At 41.7% G+C, this 14,679-nt stretch overlaps 1 protein-coding gene across 8 annotated transcripts in view; it reads right to left on the bottom strand.

Moving 5' to 3' along the window:
* YAP1 (Yes1 associated transcriptional regulator) overlaps positions 1–14,679 on the bottom strand; it is a 139,749-nt gene that overhangs the window by 76,359 nt on the left and 48,711 nt on the right. The window lies entirely within an intron of this gene.

The following is a 14,679-nucleotide window of genomic DNA, read 5'->3' as shown; positions in this document are numbered from 1 at the left end:
CAGACCACCAGCACGTGTTCTGCAGACAACTAGAGTTCCACAAAACGCTGTGGGAACCACTGATTTCAAGGTAACTTGCTCAAAAGCTGGGGATGGCGTAGCCATCATTCACACAAAAATTGAAGCCATATCAAGTTTACCACCAGCAACTTCATTGTCATGTTAATAAATATTTATAATATGAAAGAGAAGGCTATTTAGGGAGTGGGATAAATAACCACATTTCTCTCCATATCACATCCATTAGGATTGCTCTGAAAGTGCACATAAAAATATTAAACTCAGATATGCACCAATCTTTTCTATAGCAAATACAGTAACTCCCCACTTAACATCCTCTCACTTAATGTTGTTTCCATCTTAAGTCCCTGCTCAATTACAGAACATGCTCCATTTAAAGTTGTGCAATGTTTTGCTATAACATCGCTTGGGTGCCTGCTTTGTCCATAGCTGGAAGCCCCCTTATCAGCTCCCCTACGCCCACCCACACACAGCGCCTCCCGCCTGCCAGCAGACCCCACAGATCAGAGCCTTCCCCCTCCTCCCTCTGCCTCCTGCCCATGGCAATCAGCTGGCTTGTGGTGTTCAGGAGGGAGGGGAAAGGAGCGAGGACTTGGCGCGTAGGCTCCCCCACCCTCCCCTGCCTCTTGAATACTGCAAACCAGCTGATTGCCATGGGCAGGAGGCAGGGGAGGGAGGCTGCGCGCCAAGTCCTCGCTCCTCCCCCCTCCCTCCTACCACCTGAACGCTGCAGGCCAGCTGATTGCTGCAGGCAGGAGGCAGGGGAGGGAGGGGGGAGGAGCAAGGATGCAGTATGCAGAGTAAAAGGGGAGAAGAAGAGGAGGGTTGGGGGGGGGGAGGGGTGGACTGGGCAGGCCGAGGGTTAAGCCCCCCCCAGTTGCTTGCAGAGTAGGGGAAGCTGCTGCTGCACAACGTGCTTCTCCTAGCTTACAACACCTTCAGCCTCCTTGCCTGCCTCATTGTCTCCAGTGCCAGGGGGGCTGTACCCTGTGTGGGGTAAGGTGGTTGCACCTCCCAACTATAGTACTGTACTATATGGCAAAAAAAATTTTCCCTGGAACCTAACCCCCCCCCCATTTACATTCATTCTTATGGGGAAATTGGATTCACTTAACATTGTTTCACTTAAAGTCTCATTTTTCGGGCACAAAACTACAACGTTAAAGTGAGGAGTTACTGTATTGTTACTATGCAGTGTTCAACCAATCACCTAATTTGATATCAGGAATGATTTTCCACACTGTTGGTGTTTTGGCTTTCTTTGGGACATATGGGCATGTCCAATATAACCCGTTTCTAATACGGAAGTACTAAATTTAATACTGAAATCTAAACTGGCCAGGGATATCCAGATTTAAAGCAGACATTCCATCCATACATCATCCTGTCATGTCTAAGTTCCAATGTGCTTGGTATGCAAGATCATGCACGGATATGAACATATACAATGCGTATGTCATACATAAAGGAACAAATTAATGATGGGAGTGTCAGCCTTCACTGTGAATTATCCATTTGTGTGTCAGTGTTGCTGCTGTGTTTGCACACTAAGCCACATAGTAAAAATCCTTATTTACTTTTCCTTACAGGCACCCCTGTGTTTTTGGAATAGCCTCCACTTCTGTTCCAGATCCTGGTTTCTACCGGCCACAGATTATTAGTTATACACTTGAGCAAAGCATGGAAAGTATTATTTTCACTCGTTTATTATTCAACATTGCTCTACAAAGGAATTTAGCTAGACCAAATTGGATCACAGAAGAACCACCCACCAAAATTTAACAGTTTCTCATATAATGATATCAACAAAGTAGTTTAAAGTTTTTTAATATAATATTTGGTTAATATTTTAAAGTGCTATACACTATTTTAGTAATTAGATAATAGACATATTGTTTAGAGCTGATCATATTAATCTAAACTGGTGGTCTAATTTGAAAAATGGAGATTACTTATCTGGAACTGGAGGTTCTTTAAGATGTGTAGTCCCTATCTGTATTCCATATGTGGATACACATGTGCACCATGCACCTGAGGTCGGATATTTCTAGCAAGTAGTGTTTGTTGGTCCACATACACACTGTTCTCCTCATCCTCTGAGCCAAACGTATAAGGGGCAGTGCAGATAGATGCCTTTCTAGTTCCTTCTTACCCTGAATCCAGTCATGATCCGCAACAGAGAGGAAGGAGAGTGGATAGTGAAACACACACAGGGACCACACATCTCGAAAAACTTCCAGTTACAGATAAGTAACCTCAATTTCTTCTGTGAGTGCTGGTCCCTATGTGTATTTCACACATGGGTAACTGTTAAGCAGTCATCAAACAAGGGGAGGGGGTGAGGATGCAGTTGGTATAGATGTCTAATACTCCTGTCCCCACAGCTGAATCTGCAGAAGAGGTCTGGACTATTGTCTAATGTTTGGTGAAAGTAAAAACGATGGAGCTCCAGGTAGCCATCCTACATATGTCCTAGCTAGGTCTCGAAGAGAAGCTGCAGAAGAAGATGTTTTGCTCTAATGGAGTGGGCGCTCCGGGAGAGGAATATGAGTCAGATGATAACAATACAAGGATGAGCTAGAGAGCCACTTAGAAAGTCTCTGAGCAGGTAACGCTTGTCCTTTAGGTTGATCCCTAAAGAAACAAAATAGTCTAGGTGTTCTCCGAATTGATTTGTTCCATGCAGGTTGAACCCCAAAGCCTATTGGATACAGAGAGAGTAAACTAGTATCTCCTCATTGGAAGCATGAGGTTTTGGAAAGAATACTGGTATGTGAATAGGTTCATTGATATGAAACTCAGAAATTATCTAAGGGATGAATTTTGGGTGGAAATGAAGGGAAACCTTCTCTTTATGAAATACGGTGTATGATGGGTCTGCCATAAGCGTCTCCAGTTCACTCACTCTTCTGGCAGATGTGATGGTGACTAAGGAGGCAACTTTCATAGAGAGATAGGACATTAAGCAGGTGGTGAGTGGGTCAAAAGGCAGTCTGGTAAGTACTGCAAGAACAAGATTAAGATCCCACTAAGTTGTTCATTTTGCCACTGGTGGCAATGTCCTAATGAGGCCCCTCAGAAATCTGGTTGTAGTGGGATGAGTGAAAACAGTATAATCTTCAAATGAAGGATGGAAGGTACTGATTGCTGAAAGATGGACCTGCACCGAGAGAATGGAAAGACCTGATATCTGGAGAGTGAGTAGATAGTCTGGATTAACAGGAATTCCTGTGAATTCAGGGGATATGGTTCTGCTGTATACAGGTGGAGAAATGTCTCCCTTTGCCCAGATAGCATTTTCTGATGGAGTCCTTTCTACTTTGCTTGAGAATACATTGAACAAACTCTGAACATGAATGTTCCAGGTCTGACACCCATCGAAATATGGAGGTGGAGCCGTGAGATGAAAAGAGCTTGGGTTGAGGTATCTGACCCCTCACTGGCATGACATTCATAGAAGATCTGAAAATCAAAACTGCCTGGGCCAGTTGGGCGTGATAAGAATGAACCAAGCTCTACTATGGTGAATCTTTTGTAGGACCTGTGATATCACTGGGATAGGAAGAAAGGCATACCTGAGGTAGTTCATCTAGACGGGTGTTACACTAGAGCCTTGGCCCAGAGCTGCTCTTGAGCAGTACAGAGGAAACTTTTTGTCTGTCTGGGAGGCAAACGGGTACAAGAATAGGTGAGGATCTTGTTTACGACACAACAACATAGCTCCCATTCGTGGTCTGTGGAGAAGTATATGCCGAGATGGTCTGCCAGAGTTCTGTACACCTAGAAGGTATATATGTTGCTTCAGAGAGAAAAAGGGATCCTGCTCCACCTGGTTTATGTAGAAAACAGCTGTCATGTTGTCTGACATTATCTGAATATGGTGGGACCAAATGAGTGGAAGGAATGCATTGCAGGCTAGACGTACCACTCTCTAGTAGGCGGATATGCATCCTGGCATCCTAAGAGACCAAGTGCCTTGTGCAATGTGTTTATCCATGTGGGCTCCCCTAACTATGAGAGATGCATCTGTGATAATGGTCACATCAGGTGTGGGTGTAAGGAAAGGGTCTCCCACACACTCACTTGGCTCTATCCTCCAAACTACAGAAGCCATGACCTTTGTGGGAATTGTTACCCTAGTATTCATACACAGACCACAGCTAGGCCTGTAGGTAATGGAAGTGGAGCCTGGCAAACGGTGTTACATAAATACATGAGGCCATGTGGCCTTGTAGGGAAAGGCAGACCTTGACTGTGGTCTGAAGGTGAGTTGTCTTACCAACTTGTTCACAACTAAGACTTGATCTACACTACATACTTAGTTTGATATAACTATAAAGTTTATGGTCTTTGTGAGAATCAAAGTGGAATTTTCCATATTGACCAAGGAAGGTAGCAGACAAATTAGGAATAGGGTAGACAACTGAACTTTTCTGCTGGATCTACCCATCAGAAGCCAGTTGCCAAGCTCATCTGGGCTGCCACCACTGAAGTCCTTTGTGAAGTCCCTGGATTCTGTAGTTAGACTGAATGGGAGCACTCTGAATTGGTATTGGATCTTGTCTTACCAAGAATCTGAGGAACCTATTGTGGGATGAGAGAATGCACACATGAAAGAAGGCATCTTTCATAACAAGAGCCACAAACCATGTGCCCTCCTTGAGAAAAGGCATTATTAATGCCAATGTGACCATGAGAAATTCTGGATTTTCAAACAAAGATGATGAGTGGTCATAGATCGAGAATTGGTTTCCAACCTCTGATTTTGTTGGGGGAAAAAGAAATATGGGAAATAGAACCCTTTCCCTTGATGTTGAGGTGGCCTGTGCTCTATAGCCCCTCGCTGAAGAAGAGACTCCACCTCCTGATGGAGGTCCTCTGAATAAGAGTGGTCCCTAAAAAGGGGGTTTGTGATGGGGAGGAGACACAAACTTGATTGTGTAGCTGGAGTGAATAATCCTTAGCATCCACTTGTCCAACCTTACTGCCCTCCAGTTGTGAGTAAAGTGGGTGAGGTGGCCAACACAGGTTTGGGGGGCAGTGAAGGATGGCATTAATAGAGGAATATGGCTCTTGAGCATCCCATCAAAAGGAACACCTGGATGGTGGGTGGGCTTGCGTGGCAGCAGTTGAAGTGGAAGAAGTCACAAATCTGGGTTTTTGTACCCTCTTGCACTTACGTGACAGTTCATAAGAACACAGGTGATAAAAGTGTTGAGGAGGTGGTCTAGGCTTATAAACCTGCTTATGGTGCCCTCTCTCTGAAGCCAGGGTATAAATACCCAGGGAGAGTAGGGTTGTCCTAGAGTCCTTATGTGGGTGTAGTGACTCACCTGTCTCTTCAATGAAGAGATTAGACTCATCAATGGGCAAGTCCTCACTGGTATTCTGAACTTCCCTAGGTAACCCCAAAGAGTGAAGCCAGGTCTCTCGCCTCATGACTATAGCCATGGCAATCACTCTGGATGCAGTGTCAGCTGCATACACCACCATTTGGAGAAAAAATTTGCTTTCAAGAATGAAGGCTTGGAATTGAGCCCCGTCCTCCAGTGGAAGTTTGCCTTTGAATTCCAGAAATACGGATTAATTTGTGAATTCATATTTTGCTAACAGGGCCTGGTAGTTAGCAATTCTGAATTGAAGGCTGATCAGTGAAGATGCCTTGATTTTCTGGGGAGGAAGGTATTTAGCACCCTTATCTGACAGAGTTGCCTTGGTCTGACGCCACCTGGATCTTTCTGTGACTGCCTGCTCCACCAAGGAATTGGGCACTGGGTGGGTAAATAAGAACTTTGCCCTTTCAGCTGGAATAAAATAATGTTTTTAGCCCCTTTCAGGGCACAGGAGGCTGGGGCATGGAATACTGCCCTGGCAGATTCCATTAATGGCCTCGTTTACTGGGAGGGCCACCATGCTACGGCCAGAGGTTTTTAAGGTGTCTGGGAGTCTATGTTACATGTCACTGACCTGTTCAAGAGGGATCCTGAGCTTCATTGCCACCCTCTACAAGAGCTCCTAGTATTGCCTGCGGTCATCAGGCAGAGACAGGCATGACAGAGCGACTACCTGATCTGGTGCTGAGGATGACACACCTCTTGGAACTGTCCAGCGGAGCCAACTCAATTTCCTCCTCTGTGTACTTTGATGGGCTGGGCACTACTGATCAGGGAAGAGGGATGGTGTGATTCTCATTCAGATCCAGGGCATCTAGTATATGGATCTATGAGCCCTAGCAGGGCCAGTATGAAGCGTTGACTGGTTGAGGAGGACCCCAAGGTTTTGGACACCAACAGTCCCTGGGTAGCCATTTCTGGGAGGAAGGCAGCTCCAAGACTGAGGAATTTGTATCCAGACTGGACTCTCTCAAAGGGGTGAAGATTCTCCAGAACATCAGACTCATCTTATGAAAAGGTAGGTTCAAATTCTACCTATAGTACCGGTGGAAGCATGCTCCGGTCTGTGGATGGGGTACGAGAGAGGCCATCTCTCTTTGAGGTGTTGTCAGGAGGAGGAACGGACCTGAAAGAACAGGAGATTGTAGGTAGGGTAAGACAAAAATATGCTCTGGTGAGTTTGAGGAGACAAGGAGGTTAGACCAATGGATACAGCATATCTAAGAAGACAGCTCTTGGCATATCCTTTCTGAAGTATGTTGGTGCCATCGAATGGAAGTCCAACATAGAACTTCCAACCAGAGACTGTGTGCGCCCATCTGTTAGCCTGTGAATTGGAGCCGGAGCCAGAGCCAGAACCAACAGATCCTTCTTCCTTTGCAACTTCTCTTCTCTATGCGAAGATTTATGAGAACCGGGGTCTTTAGGAGGGCATGCAAGGACTTGTGCAACTTGGACTGAGGCAGACAGGGATTCTTTTTCTTAGAGCAGATCTAATGGGAATGCTTATGTTTATCCTCATGTCCCCTACTTTCGTGAGAGAGTTTCTTAGGCTTAATGTTTTTGGCCTCTGCGCCAGGGGTCATGCATAGACAGGTGCTGCTTGCTGTCTAAGGCTGAGGCTGCTGTATAGGGGAATCTCCCAGGCCTGGATCCAACTGAGGTCTCATTGACTTCTCCATGAAATGTTTCTGCAGATGGAGCTCTCATCTCTTGTGGGTTTGGGGAGGGAATAAGTGACAACTTGGCAGTGATCTGAGCCTCCCCAAAGCAGTAAAGGCAGCGCTGGTGTTTTCTCACTGATGGAGAAGGAGCAGATACAGCAGATACAGTTCCTGAACCTCTCAACTCTGGGCATGGCCTTTCTCTGTGGGGAAAACTCCCTGAGGTGGGGAGAACTACACTAACTATAAACATTAAAAGACTAAATACCAAAACTATGCACAAACACATATATTTATAGATTAGACGTTAGATGAAAATAGTTTTGGACACAGAGGATTGTGACTCAGACCATACCACGGTAAGAAGGAAATAGAAACACATTGGTCTTCACTTCCCCTTATACCCTCGATTCAGAGCACGAGGAGAAAACTGTACATTTGCAAATCAACAGACACTATTTCCTAGAAATCTCTGATCTCAGGTGTAAGGTGCACATGTGTACCCATGTGTGGAATACACATAGGGACCAGTACTCGAAGAAGAATTTGCAATTATTCTGACTGTCACTACAACTGTGTACAATAAGTGCTCCTAACCTTAATACTTCAAAACAGGATATATTCCTTCTCCCTGGGAGCTTGCACCAACATTGTGTGTATAAACTATAGCCCAATTTTGCATAACCTAGCCAATCATTTCTTCTTTTTAGTTCCTTTTTATTGTATTACTATGGTGCCTAGAAGCCCTAGTCATGGACCAGGACATCATTTTGTTAAGTGCTGTACAGACAAAACAAAAAAGACAATCCTTGCCTTTTAGAGCTTACACCTTCACGGGACTATGCAGAGACTTACTAAAAATTCTATGAAGTCAATTTACTGAGACTAAAGAAAACAGATTAGACTGCACTAAGTAATTCAAGTAAAAAGTTTTAAGAAGTCAATTTTAAGTTTTGTCTTTAGGATAGAAAGCATACTTTTAAATAATTGTGAAGAAACAGATACCAAATACAAATCAATCACAACCTCAAAGGTGTGTTAGGATTTGGAGTGTCTATTCATAAGGATTTAATTTGAGTTCTTAATTGTTAAATGGACTGTTTTGTTAATATTAAATGTGTAATATTGTAAAGTGACCTTGGGTACTTCCTTTCATTTAAAGAAATGCATTCTTTTTTGTATTTTTAATAGTTGTATAGGCACCTAGACATTTAGTAAATCTAAATATATAAATGAAGATGGTTCCACATGCTGAACCAAGATATTTTGATATTCCCAAAGAGCATAAATATTTATTCATCCTAAATTTAGCTCTTAGAACAATATAGATAGCATTCCATAGCTACACATCCTGATTAAATTGAAAACATGATTTTTCCAGTAGCTGTACCAAAGATATTGAAAAAACACTCAACAGGAAACTAAAGGAAAAAAAGGAACACTCAATTCTAGGCCAGAACTCACTGACCTATTGAACTTTAAAATAGTTATAAAAATAGTGGTGAATGTCATTTTCAGTGAAAAATATTAATTCATATTAATGTAAATCCCCACTCTGCCACCAGGAAAGGCACGTTATCAACTCTTCCCACCAATAGGAAAAAATCCACAAGTATTGCAGGGCCAATTAAAATAGCATCACTGTGAAACAGCAACTAATTTCATGCAAGGATGTCTAAAGTTGTGCTGACAACCAACAAAGCTAGTACACAAGCTATCAGAAGTTCAGCTCCATTAGGAAACAGACAGGGAAATATCCATGTTTATCAAATGCAGTAAGACATAATAAGCCAAAAGGTTTTTAACCATTGTTTATATAAATAGGGTATTACATTCAATACAGAATAAACAGATTGCAGCCCCTGTCAAAAATACTTTCAATAGCTAGGACTAAGCAATTTTTCTTATTTGGAAAGCTGCTCTTATTGCCAATTAATTTGGAACAGCAATGAAATCAGGTAAAGATAACATAGATGTAAAAAATGTTGCTCCGTAATTTTTCATCAAAACAATGTGTTTAAATCACAGTACCAGCATGTGCCACCACCCTTTCCATTTCTAATTTGTCAAGTACGCTTACTCAGAATTCCACAAAGAATCACCAAACTCAAGATTACACATTTGATTATTGCAGTTTATCTAAAATTAACGTTTTGTGTGTGTGTGTGTGTGTGTGTGTGAGTGAGAGAGATTTATATATATATATAAATAAAATGTATATTTATGTGAGGGCCAGATTTGATGGTCTATAATATAGTGAATCAAAACTGCAAAATGACTTGCTCAAACAAAAGAAGATATCAGTAGCCTTCTCAAAACAAAAGTGCACATGAGAGGTGGGGGGGGGGGGAAGAAGATGGTTTTACAGGAGTGTTAGTTTAGAAAGGTAACTACTTCACTTAGTAAGTTTATCATCTCTACAGAGGCAACAGTGAAGTATTCGCCTTGGAACGTTATGCATAAAAAAAGTCACATAAGTCTGCCAGTCCCGGCTCCCACTTCAACCTAATCTAAAAATGTAAGGAACATAAAAATACCACTTCCTTGGGAAGTTATGAAGTGAAGATAAACCCATACAAGACTACTATTCTGAAAACCTTCAGCTATGAATCCCCATAAGATCCCCAAATTTATGGAAATATATAATATATAAAATGTTACTGGTCTTTAAAAGAGAACTTAAAAAAATAACCAACTAATAAAAAAAAAACAGGTAGAAGTGAAAAATTCCTAAATTATGAAAAAAAGCAAAAATCTGCGATGACAATAAAATGTGTTCCAATAATAAATTTAAAGACTGTAATAGATACATGTCGACTTTTTAAAATCAACTGGTCCATCTAATTTTATGCATCAAGTACATAGCTACTTCTGATAGTGGTCAGATCTATGAAAACAATATGTTGCCAGATGGGAAAGAGTTTTTCCTTTCACTTTGAACAACAGTGTAGAGAAAGCTCTGCAAGAACATAGTATCCAATGTTTGAATTTGTTCACAGAGCTCTGGCACCAACATTACATTATTATTTCCTCCTTAAATGAACTGATTTTACAAAATAGCTCATTTATGCACTTGACACCAGGGCCAACTGTCACAGTCCCTACACTTAATTCATAAATCTCTTATAATATCTCAGCCAGCTACTGATGCAGCACAAACACCAACTACAGACAGGTTCATGTATGTCTTAAACATCTACAGAAACAATGAAAAAGACAAATGAATCATCATGCTCCCTAAGAAGGCTATATTAAACATAGTACAGGACATAAGCTAGAGCTCAAAAGACTATCAATACTTGAGCTAAAGAGTCCAATCTTTGTATCAAATGCATAGAACAAACATCAGGCTTTTAACAGAGATGGGTAGGCAATCTTAGAACACGATCAATTACAACACTTCCAGAATATTAAGGAAAGTAAACATGTCAGCAGCAATGAATGCCCTAAATCCAACATCTAGCCAGACAAGATGAGTGAAGAAGGCCACATATCTAGGTTATGTATATATGTAATGTCTAGGAGGGGTAAGTCTCTGCTGATTCCTTCAAATATTGGCCAAGTTTATGATGAAACCAATTAAAGCATTTCAATTTTGGAAGTTATGCTTAACCCAAATGTTATCTGCATGTAACAAGAGTATTTGTTAGCAGCGCATATGTCAACTCTGACGTCAAGAAGGGACATTTCCAAAATTCCAAGTAATGCAAAATTCAAATGGCATTTTTTAGAAGTCACATCACAATAAAAGTGAGTCTGAAGTTGTTGAGTTTTATTTTAAATTTAATCTGACATCAAGAGAGATTGGGAATGGCCACACTCCTGAAGACCCAGCCAACCAATCTGGGATGGTTTCAAATTACATTTTAAAAATTGATTCTCAGTTTCCTCCTCTATGGTCTCCAACCCCAACTGTGAAAAAAGCTGCCCTTGCTCCCAGGAAGATGAATATAAGGAATCTCACTGCACTTTCTGGGCCTATAGAAATAAGAGCAACACTTGAAAGGTTCACTCTTGAGATAATCCATAAGTGGGTTCCTTGAACTTTATGGATGCGCCCTAAGCCCTGCTTGGGGGAAGGGAAGGGAAGGGAAAGCCTAGCCTTCACACAGCACAGCTATTTGGTCTCACTGAATCAGCAAGAAGTGGTTACATAAGGGTTAACTCAGAACTTGTTAAAGGGGACAAGGGAAACGGTCAGAAATAAGGAGTGGAGCTACCGAGCTCCTTGCTGCCAACTCTCCTGCTTGTTCCTCCTTCTCTTGGGTGCTCTCCCTCTCGTCCCTCCAGGGCTGGCTATTTGGAGGAGAGTGAGAAAGCAGTGGGGCATGGCTGGCCCATAGTATGAGCAATGTCCAGTCACCCCAGGCAATTCTGTGCCCTTCCCTGATACCTCAGAGGCAACCAGAGGAGTAGAGAGGTTGTTCCAGCAAGAGAGGCCTGCCAGACATGCTATACTGGGAGTTGCTGTGGTCAGCTACCTCTGAATCAGAAGAGGGTTTTCTAACAATCCTGCTGCAGACTCCCCGCCCCCAAGTTAAATAGCCTAATAACACTTAAAATACAATAAGCTGAATATTAAGAATAAAAAGGATCCCTTCTTGGCCGTTTTGTTTCCTTGTTACTCTAAGCAGGAGGTATGCTAGACTTCCTGAAGGTGACAGATGCCGTTCAAACCGGATGGCTAGGTTTTCAGGGGTGTGGCCAGTTCCAGCCTGCCTTGACTGACAGGTCTGGGTCTGCCTCTGAGGAGGTACAAGCAGGAGTAAGACCATTTGTAATGAATCTCATGCTTTCCCTGTGAAGAACAAAACCAGTCCATTTCCCATTGTCACCAGAATGTGCAGTAGTAATTAGAAAACATTTTTTCTTTAATTTTTAATGTATACTTCAGAAGTACAGCTTCATGTCAACCAACTAACTAACTTCTAACCACATAAAAATCCCACTGCGAAAGTCTATTTTTCTTGTTGGAGTCCCCCACCCCTTAGGCAAGGATTATCAAATGGGGAATCCCCCCCACCCTCTCTCCCCAACCTCTAAGAATGCTTTGGCCACTACACGTGTCTTCCCCGCCCCTTCCATTTTTCCAACTGTTCTTTTTTCTTTTGATTTTTATCACCTTACTTTTTTTTTGCTGATCCTTCTACCTAGTCTCCTCTCCCATAGCTTTTATTCCCTCCTAATTTGCCAGAACCCTCGATACTGCTGGGGTCAGGTGCACTTATTGTGGCCACCCAAGGCTCTGCTGAAATCCATAGAACAGAGAGAACGTCTTCCCCTGGCAGACTGCTGCTTGAGCCTGTAGCCCTATACTTGTGAGCTGCTCACACAATCCCCTCTCCACCATCCCCACTGTGGTGTCCAAAAAGGACAGAAGTTATTTACTGTGAAAAAATGTTTTTAGTTCATCTCAGCTTATTGCAGGGCTGAGAATCATGGGATGTGCTCAAAGAAGTCTTAGTATCATACACGAGTGAGTTTAGTGCCAGCATGGACACAGGAACTTGAGTCTTGTTTCACAGTCTGGCCACACTCACTTGAGCTGGGCTAACTCAAGAGGAATAGCTCAAGCGTAGATAACTTGAGTTAACTCTTCAGTGAAATCCTATGTTAAGCTATGTAGAACCAAAGGCCCTTCAAACTTCCTTAAAACAAAACACCCACACACATTCTTTTGGAAAGAAAGCTGTACAAGAAACAAAAGAACTTATTTTGTGAAAGGTAGACAGGAGATGATCAGACTTATAGTGGAAAAGTTGTTACTAGATTATCTATAGTCATGTGACTACAGATTCATGCTATTTCCCACATTACTAAAACCATTGTCTGACATTTAATTCTAACGAAAATTTTTCTGGGTGAAAATGTATTATCAAGTTAAGACAGAAGAGATGTTTCGAAGGGTTATCATATCTTAAGTTGCTTGCAACCACACTTCCCAAGACTCTTTGAATTTGCAAAGTGAATTTGCTTGTCTAATTTGACAAAAGATTCATTCAGTGTTATATACACTGTCATGCTAATTGAACAGGAAATGTAAACAACCATATTTGAGAAGAAAAGAAAGAATTATTTCCCAAACAATTAACATTTCTATATAATAAATATTCTTTATAAAATTATTTTCTGTTGGCGGACTGGAGAGATAAAGATGCAAACTGTATGCTAATTAAGAATACAGATGGGATATAACTGCTTTGTTTTTGCCTTGATTAAGCGTATATAAATTCAGAGAAACTAGGAGTTTGAGGCTTGAACAGAAAAAGCATGTAAAACAGATGTTTATAATGATTCTTAAACACATACAGAAATGTAAGTGCTCCTCCTCCTCAGAAATAACATGTCAAGTCACAACTGAACCACCTTAAAGTCAAGGTGGAACATGAGAAAAGTAGAAAAGATTCTAGTCACACAGACTAAAAAGAAGTTGCAATCCAGGAAGCCCATGCTTTCAAAGCTCATAATACTGGCTCAGAAAACAGTTTCCACCTTAAAGAAAATAAAAAAACTGCGTCCAAGTGAGGAAATAGCTAGGTTTTATCCAACAACTGAGGGTATGGTATCGCTCTCCAGGAACTGAGACACCTAGACAGACACCCGACTAAAGTACCAAAGAAAAAGAATTCATCAACCAGCACCACAAAGGTGGAAAACAGACAACACAAAGGGACAGTACACAATGAGAAGTGACATAGCACAAAACTGTGTGGTCCAGTGGCTGGGCACTCGAGGGACCAAGGTTCTATTCCAGCCTCAGCCCAGGCGTCTTGTGTGAGCTATTTGCCTATTTAGATTGTAAATACCTCAGTGTGTGTCTGTACACTGCTTAACACAATGGGCTATGATTGGGGTCTCAATGCCACACCATGTAATCATCACCTGAATGCAACAGGAGACTCAGACTTTGCAACTTCAGAGGCTGCTCATGTAGTGAGAGGCACAGTGACAATCCAACTGCAATCAGGGATCGGCTGTTACAGTATTTTTAAAGTTTGCAAAGGACACCAAAATAACTCAATGATTTTAAAATCTCCTCACCAGAGAAACTACGATCATGTAAAATGAAGCTCAGTGCTTAATTACTGTCTCATAAGTAGGAGCTGCCACAGAAGAGTATTAAAATAAATCGTCAGGTCAGGGAGAGGTGTTCACTTTTTACCCAGACCGGTTTAAGGATTTGAAGGGAAGCAGTTGTTGGTTGGGTGAGAGGATGGTGAAAGGATTACAGCATGGGTACACATCAATCACTGTACCTCCTCTAAAAGAATGGAAGTAATAGAGGTGAAAATAGGCTTTCAGAATACGGCATGAACACAAGCACATGTGAACCTGCAAGGGATGGGAGGTAAATATAAAACTGCTCCCCTACCCCGCCCTTTTAAGAAATGAGCAAAAGTAATATTGGCACAGTTAAGTTAGAACTGGAGTATGTTTTCCAAAGTTAAATTTTTATTCACACAAACTAAATAAAAACAGGATTTAAAGTATTTGTGAAAAATCATTATTCCTTTCACAAGAACTTGCAAATGTGGAGGATATCTTAATAATTAAGAAGCATAATACAACAACAACATTACATATGGAGATATAATAATGTT

The sequence above is a fragment of the Lepidochelys olivacea genome (assembly GCF_965140295.1).
Source record: "Lepidochelys olivacea isolate rLepOli2 genome assembly, chromosome: 1".
NCBI classification, from domain to species: Eukaryota; Metazoa; Chordata; order Testudines; family Cheloniidae; genus Lepidochelys; species Lepidochelys olivacea.
Note: the sequence above shows the minus strand (reverse complement) of the source record. Positions and strands in the feature narration are given on the sequence as shown.